General features: G+C 39.7%; 1 pseudogene; it reads left to right on the top strand.

Annotated features, from left to right (window-relative positions):
• The first annotated feature begins 12,979 nt into the window (after positions 1 to 12,979).
• Positions 12,980 to 13,288, top strand: LOC145986557 (protein GVQW3 pseudogene; annotated as a pseudogene).
• Positions 13,289 to 21,774: the final 8,486 nt, after the last annotated feature.

The raw sequence follows: 21,774 nt of genomic DNA, 5'->3' as shown, positions 1-21,774 counted from the left end.
GATACCTAGTAACGTTTATCATCTTAATTCCTTTAAACTTCATGTAATCCTTAAAATATTCCGATACAAATTGTGTACCATTATCCGTTAGAATTTTTAATGGAACTCCATAGTGTTTGACAAATCCTTCTTCTAAATATTTTACTATTTCCTTTGCTGTAGCCTTCTTGAGGTTATAACATATTACAAACTTACTGCACACGTCGACGCATGTGAGAATATATGTAAATCCTCGCGATCTTGGGAGAGGTCCAATCAGATCAATAGATATCATATCTAGAGGATTTTTTGCAGTTACGTGTAACTCTTCTCTTTCCATTTTCAATTTTGAAGGTTTAGTTTTTAAACATAACATACAATTTCTTACATGATCCACCACGTCTCTCTTCATACATTTCCAGAAGAAAAACCTCCGGGCAAGCCTCAATGTTTTATCAATCCCTAAATGTCCAGACTTCTCATGCACTTCTGCGAGTACTTTTTTAATTAGTGCTCCAGGTACGCAGAGTTGCACTTGATTGAATTTCTCTATGCTTACTCTAAAAATCATTCCTTCCTTAATTACATATTTTCCTTCTATCTTCGCTCTTCTCATTTTCTTTTCGTTTTCATTCCTATCTCCATTCAAGACATTTAAGATGCCGCTTAATTCTTCGTCTTTCTTCATGCTTTCTATCCATTCTTGTCTGGATATGTTCCCGAGTTCTTCATCCATGATGGCGTTTATGGATAACTTCAGCACTTCCTCTGGTTCCTGCATCATATGTAAAGGGGATCTACTTAAGGCATCTGCAATTTTATTTTCCTTTCCTTTAATGTCCACTATTTCAAAACTGTATTCCTGGAGAAGTAATGCCCATCTTGTCAAGCGAGAATTCCATTGCCTTGCAGAGTTTAACCATATAAGACTCTTATGGTCGCAAAGAATTTTAAATTTTCTTCCTTTCAAGTAAACCGCAAACTTTTCAATGCCGAATATGATGGCCAAACATTCCAGTTCGCTAATGGTATACGCCCTTTCAAACGCTTTCAGTGCACGACTCGCATATTGAATTACAACATCTTCTCCATCCTCGGTTTTCTGGAAGAGATAGGCCCCTAGACCTATATTCGATGCGTCTGTTCCTATGATGAAAAGTCTTTTAAAATCTGGCTGGCCTATAGCTGGACTAGATGTCAGGTCTTCTTTTAATACATTAAAAGCCTTTTCCTCCTCTTGTGCCTATTTCCATTTCACATCCTTTCTCAAAAGATCGTATAAAGGCTTGGCTTTTGAAGCGAAATTCCTAATAAATTTGCTCCTCCAATTGCATATCCCTAGGAATCTTTGCAATTGCTTCCTGGTTGTAGGCTTTGGAAAACATTTTATAGCCTCATTTTTATCGCTACAAAGTCTTACGTTTCCTCCAGACACTATATGCCCTAGGAACTTGATTTCTTTCTTTGCAAACGAACATTTTTCTAACTTAACAGTAAGTCCTGCTTCTTTCAATTTACATAAAACCCAGTCTATTTTGCTTATATGATCCATCCAGTCCTTTGAATGTATACACATGTCATCTACATATATTGCTAACCATGACTTTGTTTCCAGACCAAATATTCTGTTTAGCGCCGTTGTAAACGCCGACACAGATGAATTTAGTCCGTAAGGTAGTCTTTTAAATTGCAATAACCTGGACCCATACCTAAATGCTGTGTATTTTCTAGACCTTTCTTCAATCTCCACCTGGAAGTATCCTAGCGTTAAATCAAAAGATGTGAAGTACTTACTTCCCGCAAATGAATGCAATAACTCATTAATTTTTTCAACTTGATTTCGGGGTAGTAATACATGCTTATTTAGCTCTCTCAGGTCCAAAACAGGTCTCACGCCTCCGTTTGGTTTATCCACTACGTGCATGGGGCTTATGTGAATACTATTCGAATCTTCTATGATATCCCAGTCCAGCCATTTCTGTAGTTCTTCTTCAACAGCTTTCCTCTTGGTAAAAGGTACAGAATATTGCCTAGATACTATGGGCTGATTTGTGTCTACCTCTATTTCATATGAATACACATTCGTAAGTCCAGGTCGTTGGCTAAATAAGTTCCTATGTTTGACAAGTACATTTCTCAATTCTCTTCTCTCGTTTTCCGAGATTTCTATGCATTCGCTCACTTTATCTTGTATTTCTTTAACGGACGCCACATATTCATTTTCTTTTCTCTTTATTTCTCTATGTTTATCTTCGTCGTATTCACTTTCTTTATACATAACGTCCCTTTTGTTAACCACAAGACCTTGTTTTCGAACACACATTTCTTTTGCCGACTCGTCACATATTGTCTCCATAGGAATATCAAGTCTACACGACTCTTCCAATTCCACATTTAGCCTTCTCTCTTTGACATGAATGTGCCCATCATACTTTTCTAGGAAAGACACTCCTAAAATAATCTCACACCGTAATCCTTTCACCACTAAGAAATTTACTGAGAAATTTTCACCTTGAATATTCATCATGATTTTTATTGATCCCTGTATCTTGTATTCATCCTTGCCGGCTGCCATGACCAATCTAATCCTGTCTTTCTCGCATGTATCTAATCTAGCTTGCGGGTACTTCTCTCTTATTTTCTTCCAGCATTCGTAACTCATGACTTCCACTACGCTTCCACAATCTACCAAACATTTAACTTCCAGTTCTATTATTTTAGCGTTAACATAAAACGTCCTTCCAGGTTTTAGTCTTCCAAAGTCTGGTTCTCCTACTAAACATAATTCTAGACTATCGTTGGGTTTCTCTATTGTTTCTCCCCTCATTTCATGTTCCTTTTCATTAGCTCTCACACCTGGGGATTGCTGCAAGAGCATTACATGTTTGACGCTCGATTACTTTGGGCGTTCTCCAAATGTTCCCCTCCGTGCGATCTTTCTTGGCACCTTCTTCCATCATTACAATAGCTTCTTGTTAGCTCCATTGCCTCGTTTCTCTCTTCGTCCTGAGATATATTTCTTCTCTCAGTTTCATCATTGGATGCTCGTCCATTCTGCTGTCTTTCTTCTCTTTCCTCTCTCCATCTAGGACTTCCCCTTCTGCCATATCTTTGGAACCTATTTCGACCTCTATATGTCCTGTCATATCCCTGGTACCGTCCATCTCCAACAAACTCTTGATTCCTGACGTGATCGTTCCTATTTCTTAAGTTGGTTCCTCTTCCTCTATCCTGGTCCTGACCTCTCAAATCCAGATTTCTAACCTCGAGCTCTTGTCTTCGGAACTTTTGCCTGTTGCTATTATCTTCGTCATCATAACGCCTCTTTGAATAAGGTCGACCATCCCTGTCATTCCTCTCTCTATCCCAAGAGTTTTGAGTTTTCTTCAACATATCTTCTGTCCTTAGGTATTCTATTAAATCATCCACTTTCTTTATTTTCACCGCTGCTATGGCTCTTTGGATTCTTACTGGTAGCGTTTGGATTACTTGTTTCACTAATTCCTCTTCGCTGCATCCTTCTTTCAAATTCTTAAAGCTTCTCAAGGTTTCCCATGTACGTTCCTCCAGACTTTCAATTTTCGACCAGTCGATGTGTTTTCTCTTTAGGGCTTCCAATTGCCTTTCCTTGATGTCTTTGCTACAATAGTAATCTAAAAACTTTCTACTGAATTCTCGAAAGTCTTTGAATTTGTGTTGGTTTAATTGGTACCACCCTGCTGCTGACTGTTCGAAACACGTGTCAATGAGACTAAGAGTCATGTGATCTGGGATTCTCATTAAACGTATGTTCGTGGTAAGCTCCTTCAGGAATTTCCTTGGGCATTTCTCTGATATATTTCCATTAAATTTAGGCATATGCTGTAATTCCTGTGGTCTAGGTATCCTTGATTTATATCTTTCACAGCCTTTGTATTCTTCTTCTAGCGTGTCTAAAAAATTCTCATTGTTGCTACTTTCTTCACTACCCTTCCATTTTCTGTTTCTCCTTTCGTGAGATCTTTTTCCATAATCTTTTTTCCTTTCTTCTTCTGTTGTAGACTCATCGCTAGAGCTTTCTTCTTTTATCTCTTTTTTGATATAAATATCTTCCTCGCTGCATCGAAAACTTGATCTAGCGTTCCTTTCTCTTACTGATATATTCCCTAATCTTTTTTCCACTTCTTCGATTCTCTTCTCTGTCTTATCCATCCTGGATACTGTTCCGTTTATTTTTCTATCCATTTCCTTTCCTCTCTTATCTGCTGCACTCATTTTGGCTCGATTTTCCACAATCTCCTTTTCTATATTCAGAGTTTTTTCTTGAGTTTCTTGAAGTCCATGCGAGTTTTCTTCTCTGAGTTTTAGAACTTCCCTTTCGATTCTATTATTCACTTCCAAACTTCTATCTTCTATCATGAGCTTAGCTTCCTCTATCTTGCTTTCGTTTTCTTCTATTCTTGAAACGGCTAATTCTATTTGAGATTTACTTTCAACCAGCTTTCTCTCCAAATTTTCGTTTCTTTGTTTATTTTCCTCTCTGAGATTAGAAACCTCCTCTTCTATTCTTCTATTTGTATCTAAACTTGTACTCTCGATTAACAACGTTGTTTCTTCTATCTTACTTTCCAGCGACTTTCTATTTCCTTCACAAGTTTCATTCAATCTCAAGAACATCTCGTGGGTTTCGGACCTCGATGCTTCCAATTTCCTGCTGTTTTCCTCGAGCCTTTCTTCCATCTTTTTATTATTTTCTTCTAACTTTTCTTCTAACTTTCTACTATTCTCTTTTAATTCTCTCCTACTTTCATCTATCTTTTCTTCGAGTCTTCTATTATTATATTTTGCTTCTCTGTTATTCTCTTCCATCTGTGTTTTTAATTCTCTTTCTAATCTTCTGCTATTTTCTTCCATTTTTTCTTCTAGTCTTCTATTATTCTCTTCGAGTCTTCTATTATTCTCTTCCCCTTGCATCGATAAGTTCTGGAGCATTTCTATTATGTTCACCTCTTCGGTCCTCTTTGGTTTTTCCTTCATTTTCTCTTCTTCCTTTTCCCTTTTCTTCTCTTCTTTTTCATTTATCCTTTCTTCCTTGCAATTTTTGCATACGTAATCTCCTCTTTCACTTATTCCTATGTACTTTTCTCTTCTTATCTTCTCACATAGCCAATGTTTCATTTCTTTGCATGAGCTGCAAAGGATAGTTTCTTCCTTATTTCCCTCTTCTCCACAGCAGTTTAATATTTCCTTTCTGTCTTCCATTTCATCTGTTATAGTTCCTCTGTTCTCTCCTTCGATATTATTTTCTTCCTCCATTTTGGCCTTCTTCCTTTTTCGCTTTCTTATTCACAATTCTGCTAGCCGCAACGTTGGTCGCCACTAATGCTACGCCCCTTGTGGGTACGTACTTAAATGTTATTTACCACGGCTACAGATATCTTAATCTCAGGGGGATAGGTTCTTTGTTTGAGAATTCCAAATAAGAAAGCGTTTTATAGCCAAGAGGATATAGTAAAATGCGGATCTATATTCTGAGAACTTGACAAAATACAGAGAAAATATATGTATATGTATAATCGAAAAGGCTTCTTCTTCTTTTAAATGGCTTCTTCTTCTTTTAAAAAGCTTCTTCTTCTTTTAATATGGAAAAAGCTTCTTCTTTTATTATGGAAACGGCTTCTTCTTCTTTTAATATGAAAATGGCTTCTTCTTCTTTTTCTTTGAATTTCTTCTTCTTTTATTAAAGCGTAATCTTATTTATGTGCTCGCTTTCCCCCCGCTTCTTTGTCAAACAATACAAGCTATACTTGTAGAAAGAGTAGGGTCGACTAAACTGACAATAGCGCCACCTCCTATTTGACGACCAAAGGGGAATAACCAGGATCGCTAATAACGAGCGCTGCCAATGGCCCAGTGCGACTAATAAAAAGCGCAACCGAAAAGTGCTTCGGGGCGTCTAATTTGACACAGCGCCACCGGGGAACGGCAAATGCAAAAGCTGACGATGTTCTCCTCGTCAGAGAATCGAAAAGAAAATTGAGATGAGATTTCTGAATTCATTTGCTCGCTTAATAAATTTCCTAAACGTTTGATATGCGGCTATATTCTTAATTCTTTTAAATTACTATATACATCATTCTATTTACTTCTATTATAGTATTTGAACTCTTCTTTTATATATTTCTCAATTTACTATAATATATATAATCCCTCTTCTCAGCTCCTAGTTTGTACAATGAGCTCTGCTCTTCTTTATATGGCGTGCTGCCATCTATCGTCGATTTCCGAGAAACCATTCCTCCTTGCAACCTTCATTGTGTCATCGAAACTGGCACGTGACATCTTATAGGTGAAAAATCATATGTTTATGATGTAAGAAATGAGAGAGTCACAGAGCAATTCTAGATTTCTGCATATTACATTGTTTTAGTACTAGATATGCAAGTTGAGCCTGGTGCCCAATTGAACTTAAACCGGAAGTGGACCGGAAGTAAATATGTGTGTGTGTGTGTGTGTGTTTGTGTGTGTGTGTGTGTGTGTGTGTGTGTGTGTGTGTGTGTGTGTGTGTGTTAATACGTTTGGCTTAGTTTTAAGTGTATCCAAAAAAAAATATCAAGAGGGGCATATTTTTAACAAATTTATGGACAACAATCTCACAGAAGTGCCTTTTATAAGTGTAGGCAAATCAATCTGAGGGGGGTCATACTTTCACGGGAAATTCCTGAGGGCATTTTTACAAAAATCTCGGATTAGACAGGGTTCCGCACTTGAGCAAAAAGCTCATATGCACATGTTGAGCTAGTTTTAAGTGTAGCCAAATCTGCCTGAGGGGGGCTCATACTTTCTCGGGTTTATATTATAGCCAATTCAATTACACTACTAATATTGCACGTAAAGGAAGATTCCTTCCCCAAAGCTCAAACCCAAAGGGTGGAAGAGGTCTCTGCACAAGAATCATTTAACCCCTAACCACCAGTCAAAAGGATGGTCAAAAGCATCGATCAGAAAGCAAAGCTCGAAGTAAATGTCAGACTGGTGTAGTAGTTTGGGTGAATGATTGGTATTCCTACCGTTCATGGATCGTCAAGCCTCCACAACGGTAGATAGTTTTTCCAACAAATAAGAACATTCTGTTAAAACGCTTTCCAGAGTATTGTGAAGATCAAGAATCCGTGAATGACAGGTTTAATGTAAGTGGCATCGTAGCACGGCGGTTAGCGCAGGTGGTCAGTATTCTAGAGGTCCAAAGAACGATCCCACCAGGGAGTGGAAGAAATTTTCAACGGCATGGCAGAATTCTTTTATTTTCATTTCCATGCTGACGGTTGGAAGCGAAAAAATAGACACCGTGGTCCAGTGGTTGCCCACTTGCTCCAAGTACGAGAGGTCCAAAGATCGATCCCCGTCGTAACCGCAATAAATTTTTTACAACCTTTTCTTAACTTCTTATTTCAATTTCTAGATTGCTGCGCACTTGTTTCTTTATCTCATTGGATTCTCTGGAGACTTGGTGGCCAAAGTAGTCTGATGATCAAATCAGTCGAATCTCGAGGATGGTGGCAGGTTACTGAAAAAGTTCACGCTGTTTTTGTGGATTCGATCCTTGGACCTCTGGAACATGGAGCACGTATACTAACCACTGCGACACTGTGCCTTTTACTATGAAGTTGTTTTCTCTTGTTCCTTGAAGATAGTAGTCAGCATGTAGCAATTATATAGTTAGGCGGCTTCATTTACGCTACGTGTGGCTTTAATTCTTTCATAACTGCGTGTGAAAATAATAATATAGGTTTCGTGTGCTTTGATATTTATTATCATCCACTTTCTCTCAAAACTCGTGCCATTTTGTTCTCGAGAATGTTAAATAGACACGTCCCTCACTCACGAGAATATTTCGTATATTGTTTGGTATTCAGCGAATGGTGTTCCTATTTCTCCATGAAGTGAAACATAGGATAACTTGATTTCGCTTTCACATAACTGGTTGTGAAGCCCAGGCTCGTCACCATGTTGTTTACGTAGGTTACTGAAAGTAAGTGTAGTATCACATTGTGTACTAACATGCTATTGTTCTTCATACGTAGACACCGATCGCTATTCCCATATTAATGTGTATGGACGAATTCCAGGGCAGAAGAAATAGCAGATTTTCTGTTTTGTTCTTTCGTAAGATTACAACATGGGTACAGACGGAAGCAGAAGACGCCTACTGTGGTCATCAAGTAGAAATGTCTGATTCCTAGCCAAATGGCCACATCCCTAAAACTTTGAGACCAGTCTTTGTCGCTAGACATGTCTACGATTTGAGTAACTGAAAATATTTCACGTAAAGGACATTCCTCCCTCAAGTAGCACATATAACCAGTATATTGATTTTCAAGTTTCTATCTTGAAAATAAAGGAAATAATAAAAAAAAGGATATGGCAACTATGGCACCAGCGAGTATTTGGAATAAATCAGCTTGGTCTTTTGGCCTCTGTACACATTGAATCAGTTTTCCTGTGCGTGCCTCACAGCTTTCTGGCATTCCGAAGGTCGAACCATTTCTCTGCAGTAGTTTGTCCAATTTCAGTCGCTCGAACCATTAATCCGGACCAAAAGTGACCTCCGCCGTGACGTGGACTGTTATCTCAAACCGATATGTCGAACCCTTTTCCCCTTAAACTGGTTTCTGAAGTGGCGCGATCCAGAATGCTTTTGCATGAGAAGCTTCGAGTTTCGGTTCGTCTTGGCCGGAGTAGAAGTTGCCAGCGTCAATTCGAGATCGAGTCCGAATGACCTATCCGATTTCGGTCTGCAACGCCGAACCAGAACTGATAAAGCGAGGAGTGACTCAGTCTGACCCGAACCAGAACTCGAACTGAAATTAATTTCACTGTCAATCCCTGCTCCTGGCCGAGATATCGCGTGACTGCATGCAGAAAATTGTATTTGTATTGCATAAAGAGTACTAACCTGTGCTATAAGAGTTATTCAAAGCGATGGCCAACTGCATTCATTTCCGGTATATTTTGATCAAAATTTTTTAATGACAGACAAAGATTCTCTTCCGTAATTTTTGTAAGTTCTGTTCTCATATTGTGTTCTCAGCTCAGCTATAGTGCGTGGATTGTTTCTATGGGCTATTTTTAAGGGTTCGCACAAAATCGGGACTGGATCTACAGTTTGAAATGGGATCCGAAACACTGTGCCTCCACGGGGTATCGAACCCGGGACCCCTTAATTACGAAGAACGACGGCACACTGCGCCATCTGGGAGGTACTGAAGATATTATTATTATTTACATGCTTTGAAACATTTAAAATTCGGACTTAAGAAGCAATATTCTTCAGAGTATTTTTTACCCAGAGCACGTCCTGCCGCTTTAACAATGGCAAGAAAACAACTTACAAACAGAACAAATATGGACATGAAAATTTCATCAAAATATTCCGGGAATGTTTGAATGCAGTTGGCCATCACTTTGAAGAACTCATTAAGCACAGATTAGTACTGCTTATGAAATACAAATACAATTTTCTGCATGCTAAAGATATGTGCGTAAAAATAAGCGGGACGTCATGAATCGAAAATGCCGGCATCCGCGGCGTGCCTCGCCGTTCTGCAGTCACGCGCTATCTCGGCCCAGAGCCAAAACGAACGCACTGTATATTGATAAGGGAGGTTGGATTCGTGACTCGCGTAGAATATTCCATAGTTATAAGCTGGTCAGGAGCCGCAGTGGTCTAGTCGGTAGGGTGTCTGACTGCCAAGCGGAAGACCCGGGCTGGGTGGTCTAAGGTCGGAATTTTTCCTGCCTTGTAGCCGCGTGAAGCGGCTCCGAAGCTCACCCAGCCTCAAATTTATGGGTTCATGGGGGCAACCCTGTTGTTGGGGTGGGGTGGGGGTAAAGAAGCCGGAACGTGGTGCTGATCACATCACCTCCAAAATGACCGAGATTGTAAATATATGGGGCTCTACATCCACTAAATGTGCCTTCATGGTACGGTGCTATATTCACGGGGAACTTTACCTATAAGTTGGTTAGCTTCTGAGTAGTAGGCCTAGTGCTTGCTTCCAACATTATTGCACCTTTAGTTGTATTTTTGTTACTTGACGTCACTTTCAGCGAAAAGAAACCCATGCCAGGACTTGAACCTGGAACCTCGGTAGCTGGTTCGTGAGTCAAACACTAAGCACCCTCTGCCACCGAGACTATAGTTGCTACTACTATATCGTTTCAATACTTCGGAAGATATTTGTAAAACTTTGAATTGAATTGTTGTTTTAAGTGCACTTTATGCACATAAAGGCTAATCGTGACTGAACCTACAGTTTAAAGAGGTATCCGAATCACTGTGCCTTCACCTGATATCGAACCCGGGATCCCTTGATTACATGGCGTCGACGTTACCACTACGTCATCAGGGAGGCCCATTTTGTAAAAGTAACAGAGGTGTTTGAAAAAGAACTCACTTGCTATTTCCGCTACGCTACAATTAAGCGCTGGCATTCATATGTCAACCCCGCAGTCTTGAAAATGCCTTCGTGCAGACTGACGCGGTGTCTGGAACATTAGTTAAGAAAATTCTCTCCAGGTGTAGGTGTGTTGCGGTGTTTGTACCGTTCTTTTTGCATGCACGAATTGCGTTGCAGAATTCTCTTCTCTTAAGCTTGCCGGAAGCACACATTTATGAACCTCCCCGATGTCGTAATGGTAATGCTGTTGTAATGAAGAGGCGCCGAGTTCGATCCCCGTGAAGGCAAAATGCACTCTAGCTCTGATCCAATTTTTAACTGTACGTACAGTCCCGATTAGCCTATCTGCGCTAAAAGTGGACTTAAAAAGCACATATTTTTTTCTGATAAATATTTCACCCTCGGTTTGTCAGACATTTATTTGTAATTTTATTGTAAGAGGTAAGAAAGCTAAAAGTAACGAGTTACGTAATACTTACTAAGATTCATTTCGGGTTTCAGAGACTAGATTGATGCTGAAAATCAACCTCGCCCTATGACGAGCCCTTCAGCATCAGAAAGCGCAGTCTGGTCGTTTCAAAATTTCCCATCACTAACCGACTCTGAAACTTGGGTCTTTTTGCAAAAGAAAAAAAAAGTAACTTTCGAGAGCATTTCTTTGTTGCATAAAATGTGACAGATGGCAATGGGCACATTCAGAATACGACAGAAGAAGAATTCTTTTCCCCAAGGGGTAATATTTCTGCTTGACTTCGCGACTGAAGATGAATTCATGCTAGAGAAAGGGCGAAAGAAATGTCTTTTAGAATTTCTTTTTGCGCACGACTTTCTCCTTAAGATATTGAAAGTCGATGGAGAGCTGTAAAAATTGTTACGAGTTTCGAGTCAATTAAGATTTTTGTAAGGGGAACAATGGGAGGAGAAATTAGAATCGACAGCAGAGAGTAATTGTAACCTTCAAAATGTCACTTACCAAATTTCGACCCGAGGTATATCAAACTGCTCTTGATACTTAATATTTTCAAACACTCGCTTGCAATTTTTGCTTTCCCATTTTTATATTTCCTGTACTCGCTTTCTTTCACTTTTATTTTCGAATTCCTATTCATCCTGCCGTACTTTTGTCGTGGCATATTTTCAAACACAGATAGGTAGTCACATTTCCACTCTCTTACTTTTCTCTGTTCACATTTTTCTACTAGGATTCCGTGGCGTAGAGGTTAGCGTATCACAGCAAGAATCCATGGATCCTACTGTCAGATCCTGGATAAATCATAAACATATCATTATCTTTTTTCCTTATATATTTTATCAATTCACCATTCTCTATCTTTCTGTTTCGGTTCTTTTATGTTGCTTTTCTACCTCTTGGGTTAATCACAGCGATGGGGATGAATGATCGACTGATGAAATGGATGTGAAACAAACACAGACGGTTCGAAATTGGTACCTCTGGTCTAACATGCGGACCACTCCGCCACCATTTTAATCTTGCACATGTAGAAAAGCTACCAAAGCTGAATGCAATACAAACAAAATAGAAACCTGATTCTGGCATTCCCAAACTTGAAGGTTGAACAAAAGGCAAGATTTCAAACTCTCCCTACCCCGAACAATATTAATCCAATCCCGATCACCTTTCTAAGTAGCCTCTGGCGCATCTCCAAATCGTCCTTCAAGTTTAATCTTTGGTTTCGTCCAGGTTTCATGGGCATTTGGCTTTTCATAAACTTACGTTGCTTTTACAGCTCTTAAGACGAATTGTGATGATGGTGAAAGTTGTTTTTCTGTCATTGATGAAGAGACACTAATAATGCCAAGATAATCGAGCAAAAACATCAAATTACACTATACAGGTATATTCACAACACTATAAAGTTAGTGCTTCCCGATGGCGCAGTGGTAGCGTCGTCGCCTTGTAATTAAGGGGTCCCAGGTTCGATACCCGGTGGAGGCACATAATGGTTCGGATCCCACTTTAAAATGTAGGTCCAGTCTCGATTAGCCTTACTGTGCATAAAGTGGACTCAAAACACCAACTCAATCAATCAACTATAAAGTTAATTTTTTATATATCTTTCCCAAAAGTGTGGAATGTACTATCAGCCAATATTAAATGTACAAGTAATACCAGGCCTCCCCGATGGCGTAGTGCTGATGCCGCATCCTGTACCTGGTGGAGGCACGTAGTGGTTCGGATCCCACTTTAAATTGTGGTCCAGTTCCGATTAGCCTTACTGTGCGTGAAGTAGACTAAAGAAACACAAACCCAAACAAGCACAATATACGAGGTGGTATCAAAAAGTTTCGAGACCAGTTCTGTAACACGCCAAGAGATGGCAGCGCAAGGCTGTACGCTCAGGCACAGGGAGCACCAACCTTCATAAGTCAGTGTGCCAAGAAACATCGTCCTGTGTACATCGTGAGCTGTGCAGCTGGTGCTCTTCTGACCACGTGCGTTATACCACGTCTGCGATTTCATCATGGACAGCAAGTTAGAACAAGGAGCGAACGTGAAATTCTGTGTGAAACTGGGCAAATCCGTCACAGAGACGCTTGACATGATTCGGCAAGTGTACGGCGATGCTGCAATGAGTCGTGTGAGGTGTTTTGATTGGCATGCGCGCTTCAAGAGTGGAAGAACATCACTGGAAGACGATGAGAGATCAGGACGACCTTCAACGAGCACAACACCCGAAAATGTCGAAACCATTCCGCAACTTGTGCATGAGGATCATCGGAGAACAATTCACAACATTGCTGCCATTGTCGGTGTGTCATACGGAACAGTGCAGGCAATCCTCACTTGTGATTTGAACATGCGCCGTGTTGCTGCCAAGTTCGTCCCCAGGCTGCAGACCCAGGAGTAGAAGGAACACCGCGTCGAAGTCTGCCAAGAACTCCGTCGGCGTGCGGTCTTCCAGTGATGTTCTTCCACTCTTGAAGCGTGCGTATCTCTGTGGTGGATTTGCTCAGTTTCACACAGAATTTCACGTTTTCTCTGTTCTAACTTGCTGTCCATGATGAAATCACAGACGCGGTAACGCACGTGGTCAGAAGAGCACCAGCTGCACAGCTCACGATGTGCACAGGACGATGTCTCTTGGCACACTGACTTATGAAGGTTGGTGCTCCATGTGCCTGTGCGTGCAGCCTTACGCTGCCATCTGTTGGCGTGTTACAGAACTAGTCTCGAAACTTTTTGATAAGTCCTCGTATCCTTACATTATTTATGTACCTAATTATAAGAGTTGGGTGGTAGATCTTCCTTAATCTCTCTCGCTAAATAATGACCATGAAAATATTAGGAGATTCGAACACAGAACACAAGAATCATCACAATTAGTCATTATTACCGTCAACCTCTCTTCCACATGGTACACTCAGGTAACTGCAGTCTTGGCAGGTCAACGAGGCTATGGACCCACGGCCAAAATAACCCTCTGCGGAGTTGTGTTGTCCGTAGTGTGCTGAGTGCCCCTTTACAGCCTCAGCTTTTAACCTAGATATGGGGATTTTATCCTCGGAGACAATATAGTTGTAGTTGTTGGTAAGGAGTCTAAGTTTTAAAAATAGACTAAGAAAACTTTTGAAGAGAGTCATTTAAATTTATTGTTAGGGTCCTGTCCTTAGTTTTTTGTTTTAGTTAAAAGGCTTATCCCCGTATTGTGTGAGGGGCACAGATAGTAGTCTATGTGCTGACGTGTCCATAATTACAGAATCAATCAACCAATCACATTAGAAAGAAACTGCTGCAGTAGACTACTGTCGATACGGCTTACAAGTGCTTTCCCCTATTAATACAGAGAGAACTTAACGACTTCATGTGATTCATAGCACCAAATCCTCAAATGAAATTGCCAATGCTCTGAAAATGAGGAGAAAAAAAGTTTATGGGAAGTTTTCAGTCAATGATTGCCGCGTTTAGATGGATATTCTTGTTATAAACTTTTCCTTTTCTAAGGCGAAAAATAATATACGAAGATTTATTCAGCCGAATCCCATACATAATTCAACAAGTTAGGAAAAGTTGTTCGAAAGATCAGTGGTGCGGAAAGATATTTTATTTTTGTAACTTCTCGTCCGAGGCAGAATGCATATCGACGCATTGAAGCAGCTCAACGTCCACGAGGAAATGCAGTAGGTAAATCGGAACTTCACCTCATGCAGGTACTAAGCTGATTTGTTCTAATAAAGCGGCTTATTTCCATTGTGAGGTTAAACAAGACGAGTAAGTGAGTGGACAATAGGCAGATAGTAGCAACGTAGCAGCAGGAAGTGTCCGCAACCTTCGCGAAATGTATCAAAGCAGCATTGATAAGGAGTGAAAGAGGACTCAGAACTACAATAACAAAAGTACCTGGATCCATAAGGGAGAACTCACGCTGAAGCGAGAAGCTTTAGGATTTCGCCTATCGAACGCAGGCTTATGCGGCCTGTTATTCCGCTACGGTATGAAACGTTGCCGCTGATTGGCTTCTTTCCAAGAGCGTGTCGCCTGTCGCCTTGGTGTGAATTTTCTCGTCAAATTGAGCCAAATGTCTGTATTCAAAAACTACCTACAAGGATGGAATTTTTTGGGTCTCCCCGGTGACGTAGTGGTAACGTCGCCGCCTTGTAATCAAGGGGTCCCGAATTCGATTCCTGGTGGAGGCATATTGCACAATGGTTCGGATCCCGATTTAAACTGTACGTCTAGCCCCGATTAGTCTATCTGTTCATAAAGTGCACTTGAAACTAAAGTTCAATTCAAGGATGGAATTTGGTGGTCTTAAAACTTACCAACTATTAGGTTCTGTGTTATCACTAGAGAACGGATTTTTAGGCGCTAGAAAACAAGGATTTAGGACTTTGTAAACTCCATTTTAGGACTTTTGGGTGCTTATAATAAATTAATAGGCATAGTTATTAATTAATAATAATTTTACGAAATATTTGGTTTTAGATGCAATTTGCATACAAAAGTTAATGTTTTTAGTGAAATGAATACTATTCTTTGATTATAAATAAATATACAATTTGTCCAATGTAAAAAAAAATATTTTGAAATACTGCACTACTGTATGCTTTTCAATGTTCTCTGTGGTGAAGTTCTTCCAGTCGTCTGTGAGTGGGTGCTTGTACAGTCACGGACACTTCTGGGTTGTGACAATCCCATTAACTTTCAATGTGATCGTTACAACCCAGAAGTCTCTCTTCTATGGAGAACTTTCTCTCTACACCGCAGGAAGTTATTGGTGCAAACTTTATAAATGCAACTGCTGCTTATCCCCGAGGCGTAGTGGTAACGTCGTCGACTTGTAACGAAGAGGTCGTAGGTTCGATATCCGTTGGAGGCACATAGTGGTTCGGATCCACTTTAAACTGTAGGCCAAGTCCTGATTAGTCTGCTTAATGTGTGCTCAAAAAATTCAACCTCAAAACTCAAACCGCAGGCAGGTTCGCCTTGATGAATAGCCTCTATACTATGGCAGTTGTGGTTTCCGGTGCAAACCCTCCCCTTTCACAAAACTGTTGTGTCAATGGGGGAATAGGCGACGTGATTGGTTACTTGCAGGGTTGCCTTTCCTACTCGTCACAGCCTATTCTTGAAATCTTCCCACGCTCTTACACTGTTGGAGGCCGGGAATAATGCCGGGACTGCTTTAACTGAATTATTTATTAGCTAGGATTCCGTCCCAAAACAGCCCGCATTTTTGTTTGGTATGCTACACCTACGGCTTCTTTAATTGTCTGAGAAGTACAGCGCTTAAGAATGGAGAACGCTTCATCCAGTCAGTTTGCTCCACATTTTACCAATTTCGTGATGCAGGCTGGACGATGGCGGAAATTTGCACACCCCTTGCTGTTATATTGCTTCTTTTGCCGCTCGAATTCGTTCAAGGTCTAGAAGTTCAAGGGTTTCAATCTTTTGTGCTAAAAATTAAGCGTCGTTCTTAATAAAAGTTATTTTTAAAGTTAAGCTAATGGTTTAAAAGGAGTTTTTCAAGTCAAACTATGGCTTTTAGGCATTTATAGGAATTTATGGTTCATTTAGAACCATACCTACAGAATTTCAGTAGAGGAGTACTGAGTACATGAAACGCAAATATCTCTAAATAGCATACGTCTAGGACGTACCAGTAAAAAAAAATAGGACCTATACTGCAGGAGGCCTTAGAAAGAGCGCTTCGCGGGCGAACAGCAGACGTCGCTCGCACACTGTTGCCGATACTCTCGTGTCGTGTGCTCCTCAGCCGAACAAACAGGCCGAGGTAGCAAGAGGCAGAGGTCATTCACCCTTCCAGAAGGGCGCAGCGAGCTAGCTGTGGCAACCGGGCTCGCTCATTCGCGGACCTGATTGGTTCTCGCAGAACCATATTGTCGTCTGCTGCAAACCACCGAAGCGATCTTTTTAAGACATCATGGAGTATAGAAATTCGTTTCCTAGTTATCACTAATGTTTTGATCTTCCTGTTCTCAACCTTTTATTTCAAGAGCTAAAACAAGTAGAGGGATGAATTTCGGCACCTTGGTCAATATATGCGATACAACGTAGACAACATCTACAATGAGCTTGATACGCACCCACTTATTGTATCATTTTAGGTGTTTAATATGTTTAAAATGTTAATTGTCTATTATGACGTAATTTGTTTTGTTGAATTGGGTAGTCTTTTATGGTTATGAACTAACCTTAATTGTTAGTGAACCTTGTGAATTGTGAGGTGAGAGATATTATGGATGTTTCTGGAATAATGGAAGTGATTTTGGAAATGTGAATGTTTTAATTTGTGTTGTGGAGAAGTATTATGATCGAAATACACTTTTGTTTGTAATAAGAAGTTTAATTGTGAGTTCTAGTGTAATATATTAACATTAACATATCCTTATCTGTTTTCCCACAACCTGAGGGCTTCATGGTAGGCTGATAAGTCTCAGGCTCGCCGTTGAGGAATAATCGTAAGTTGATCCTTTGAGTATATTCCGGGGAACGTAACAGGTTTAAACTTTTTGGCGCCGCAACGCGGGACTCGATAAATGTGTTTGAGTAGGGTATGCAGAAGCGTAATTTAAGAAGTGATCGTCGTAAGTTAAAAATGGATACTTTAAGTTGCTGTTCCGATAAAGGGAAAGCTGATGATGAAGAGGTCGAGTGCAACGATTGCAAAAGAAGCTTCCACTTACGTTGTGCTGGTTATCCTTTGCCAAAATCGCAGTATAAGGGGGAAGAATTGAAATGTCTTATTTGTAAAGAGAAGGGTAACAAAGGAAGTCCTTGTTTGGAACAGTTGTTTCAAACCCTGATGGAGAAAATGGAAATGGGAAGAAAAGAAGATAAAGAGGAACAGGAAAGGATAAGAAATGAACAAGAAAGAATCAGAAGAGAAGATAAAGAGGAACAGGAAAGGATAAGAAATGAACAAGAAAGAATCAGAAGAGAAGATAAAGAGGAACAGGAAAGGATAAGAAATGAACAAGAAAGAATCAGAAGAGAAGATAAAGAGGAACAGGAAAGGATAAGAAAAGAAGATAAAGAGGAACAGGAAAGGATAAGAAATGAACAAGATAGAAAGAGGAATGAAGATAAAGATGAACAAGAAAGAATCAGAAGAGAAGATAAAGAGGAACAGGAAAGGATAAGAAATGAACAAGAAAGAATCAGAAGAGAAGATAAAGAGGAACAAGAAAGGATAAGAAATGAAAAAGAAAGAAAAAGGAATGAAGAAAGAGGAGAATTGATGAAGCTGCTCAGTCAAGATAAGGAAGAATTATTATTTAGAATAGAAGAGGGGCGAAAGGAATGTAGAGAAATTAAGGAGACTCTGAGGAAGGAAATTGCGTGTGAGAGGCAGCAAGTAGCTGAATTAATTCTAAAGCTGGAAGAAAAACAAAAGGAGGATTATGACAAGTGGAACTTAGACTTGACACAGGAGAAAACATCTAGAGAAGCTAAAGAAAAGGAAATGGAAAATGAAATTGAGAAATTGAGGGGACGAATAGAGAGTGTTGAAATAATTGCAAGGCCAGAAGCAACACAGGGTTCCTCAGAATTACTTGATAATTTAGAGCTAAATCAGAGAAGGCAAGAAAAGAAACTTGAAGAAGTTACGGAGAAAGTCGCATCTGTAGATAGGCAGGTCGATCAACTACAGATGTTAATGGCAGGCTGTCGGGTTCTAGAACCTTCTCAAAATGGTGAAGCTGTATTTCAACCGGGAATGAACGGTTCAACAACGAGAGGTGATTCCAAGAGGAAGATGAGGAAAAGAAATCGTTACTCGTCAAGTTCTTGCTCTGCAGTTTCCTCTAGTTCTGAGGAAACTGAAACTAGGAAAATTACAAAGCCCAGGAAGAGACATAATAATGGAAAGTCCGGGAGATTGGTACAGGATGAGATATCTCGTGACAATGCCTATAAGAATAGCTCCTACAAATCTTTTCGCTTGTCTGATGTTAACGCTCTTTCAAAGTTTGCTGGAGAGATTAATACTGTCTCTGCTGAGAGGTATTTAAAAGAGCTAATAACATACCTCGATCTAATGAATGTCCCTATGATTTTTAGATTGAAGCTATTGCCCTCTCTTATGGTAGGAAAGGCTAAGGCGTGGTTTGTTGCAAATGAGAAGAAGTGGAAGACTTTTGAACACTTTTGTTCTGCCTTTAGAAAACAATATGCCTCTGCTGATGCCAAACAAAGGGAAATGCAGATTCTGAGAAACAAACGGTATACGAGGAGCTGTGGCCTCTCACTTGAAGAATATTGCTGGGACACATATGGCTCTTATTGTAATCTTGTGGATAGTGTTGACCAAAGCGAAGCGCTGAACTTGGTTATTAGTCAACTTCCGCTACGGGTGCGTCAGTTGGTACTTACTCGAGATCCACGCAACATGGATCAACTTACCAGCTACTTGGGAAGATATGAAGCCTCGGAGCAACTCGACGGATGGAGGACAGAAAACCCGAGATTCGAGGACAGAAGAACCAACCAAGCTAGAGTTAGGCAATTGACGTTCTCCAGAAATCAACCCAATTCAGCGAAGGTGTCTACTGGTAACGGAAATGATAATGAGAACTTCAGTGGTAGCGCTCGACAAAGTAACAATCCTTCAGGAGAAGAAAATAGAAGCGGCTTCTACAGAAGAAGGAACTGCGAGGGATCACAGCGATCTTCTGGAGAAGAAAGAAGAACGCCATTCCGAAGAAGAAGTTCGTATGGTAATAATAATTTCTCCCCACATCACTATAACCGGTATAGGGGTAACTACAATTGGAGGAGGAAAGAAAGTGCTACACAGACGGAAGATTTCGATAGTGGAGAAACTAGTGTTAAACAATTAGATGTTACCACTTGGAATACATCTGCCCCGTCCTACACTCCAAGAAACTGAGAAGCAGTTGTTTAGTTGAGTGGATGGCTCTAGAGTTTTGAAAAAGAAAATTTACTCCATTTTCATTTTGTTAATTTTCTTTTTGTTTGTGGGAGGATGCCATGATACGCACCCACTTATTGTATCATTTTAGGTGTTTAATATGTTTAAAATGTTAATTGTCTATTATGACGTAATTTGTTTTGTTGAATTGGGTAGTCTTTTATGGTTATGAACTAACCTTAATTGTTAGTGAACCTTGTGAATTGTGAGGTGAGAGATATTATGGATGTTTCTGGAATAATGGAAGTGATTTTGGAAATGTGAATGTTTTAATTTGTGTTGTGGAGAAGTATTATGATCGAAATACACTTTTGTTTGTAATAAGAAGTTTAATTGTGAGTTCTAGTGTAATATATTAACATTAACATATCCTTATCTGTTTTCCCACAACCTGAGGGCTTCATGGTAGGCTGATAAGTCTCAGGCTCGCCGTTGAGGAATAATCGTAAGTTGATCCTTTGAGTATATTCCGGGGAACGTAACAAGCTCAACAACTACAAAACATAGAAATATAAATCTTATTATACTCTGTCCAAGGAATCTGTGGAGCAAGTCCTCTGCTCAAATAGTAACTGGAGAGGACTCGCTCAATGCTTGAATTACAGGGAAAGATGGGACATGAAGGGGGCAACGCGATTGCACCTACCGGCCATTTGTATCAGAGCGCACTGCATCGCTCCGCTCACTCGCTTTCTCCTCTTCTGCACAACTATGCGCTGCATTGCTCCACAGATTCCTGGGACAGATTATAGACAAACTACCTTCATGAAATTTATCGAGTTATTCGGAATTACCAAGGTCTCATAAATAAAATGCAAAATAAAATGACAAGAAAGAATATAAAGTTCTAATGAAGTTGTAATTCAAACAGTATTATTAACTGATATCTTATCTGTGCAACGTGAAATAACTAAAACAAAAGTATGATGAAAGTAAATGAAAGTTACTCCGTCACATTAAAATTTATTCACAAATATAATATCTTTAAAAAACATTTGTACATAACATATACGTACGTATAGGAAAAATTATAATACTGTATCGTGAGCATTTCATTTTTTAAACAAACACAATTCATGTAACAATGTGTTACAATACAATTATGTAACAACAGTATAACACACACAGAATACAAACTTTGTCCACAATGCAACAATTTTTGTCATTGACTCTGCAATTCACACACCTTTACATATATTTCTTAAACCATTTTCCCCTACAAGACTTTAAAATTTATTTGTAAAAGGAGTCTGATTTTGAATTCAATTTTCAGAACGTGATTTGTTGAAGTTTTTCTAAATCAATTGTTAAATGTATATTCCTGTTGTTTTTTTCAGTTAACAAGGCGTAACTTCCGTTTGCTGGATGTTTTCATGATTAGATTTGGCCGGTAAAATTTGGCGGTTTTAATACATTTTTACGTTTCTACAGTAGTAGATTATGCTACAACGAGGAACACGAAATTTGGCGGCCGGTTTAAATTGCGTTGTTGCTATGTGTGAAACATGGCATCGTTTTTTGTTGGAAAGATCATTGTGGAGAGAGGGTTGATGCTTGAACTATGAAACATGCATGGTGAACGTTGCCACATCATGAGCGGGTATAATAGATTCCTGCCCTTCGATCGCTCGATTTTCCTTTGGATCGACGGTTGGACTTGGCAACGCTGCATGTTGAACGTTGCCACATCGTGTGCCAAGCACGATGACTCTCGATCTTTGGTCGCTTTTATTTTCCTATATGTGTCACTAGTGCACTCCTGCCTTGTCTCTAATTTCGTGCCTGCTGACATAGTAAGGTTTGTTTACTTTAGTACTTCTACACTTCCCCTTCTTCCCTGTTTATGCATTTTTAAACATGAGAAGAGCTTCAAACATCTACAACTTGCTGACACATTAATTCCCGAAGCCTATTTCTTTGGAACAAATATTTTCGAAATT

Source organism: Lepisma saccharinum, chromosome 1, assembly GCF_977018435.1.
Source record: "Lepisma saccharinum chromosome 1, izLepSacc3.1, whole genome shotgun sequence".
Classification (NCBI taxonomy): Eukaryota; Metazoa; Arthropoda; class Insecta; order Zygentoma; family Lepismatidae; genus Lepisma; species Lepisma saccharinum.
Note: the sequence above shows the minus strand (reverse complement) of the source record. Positions and strands in the feature narration are given on the sequence as shown.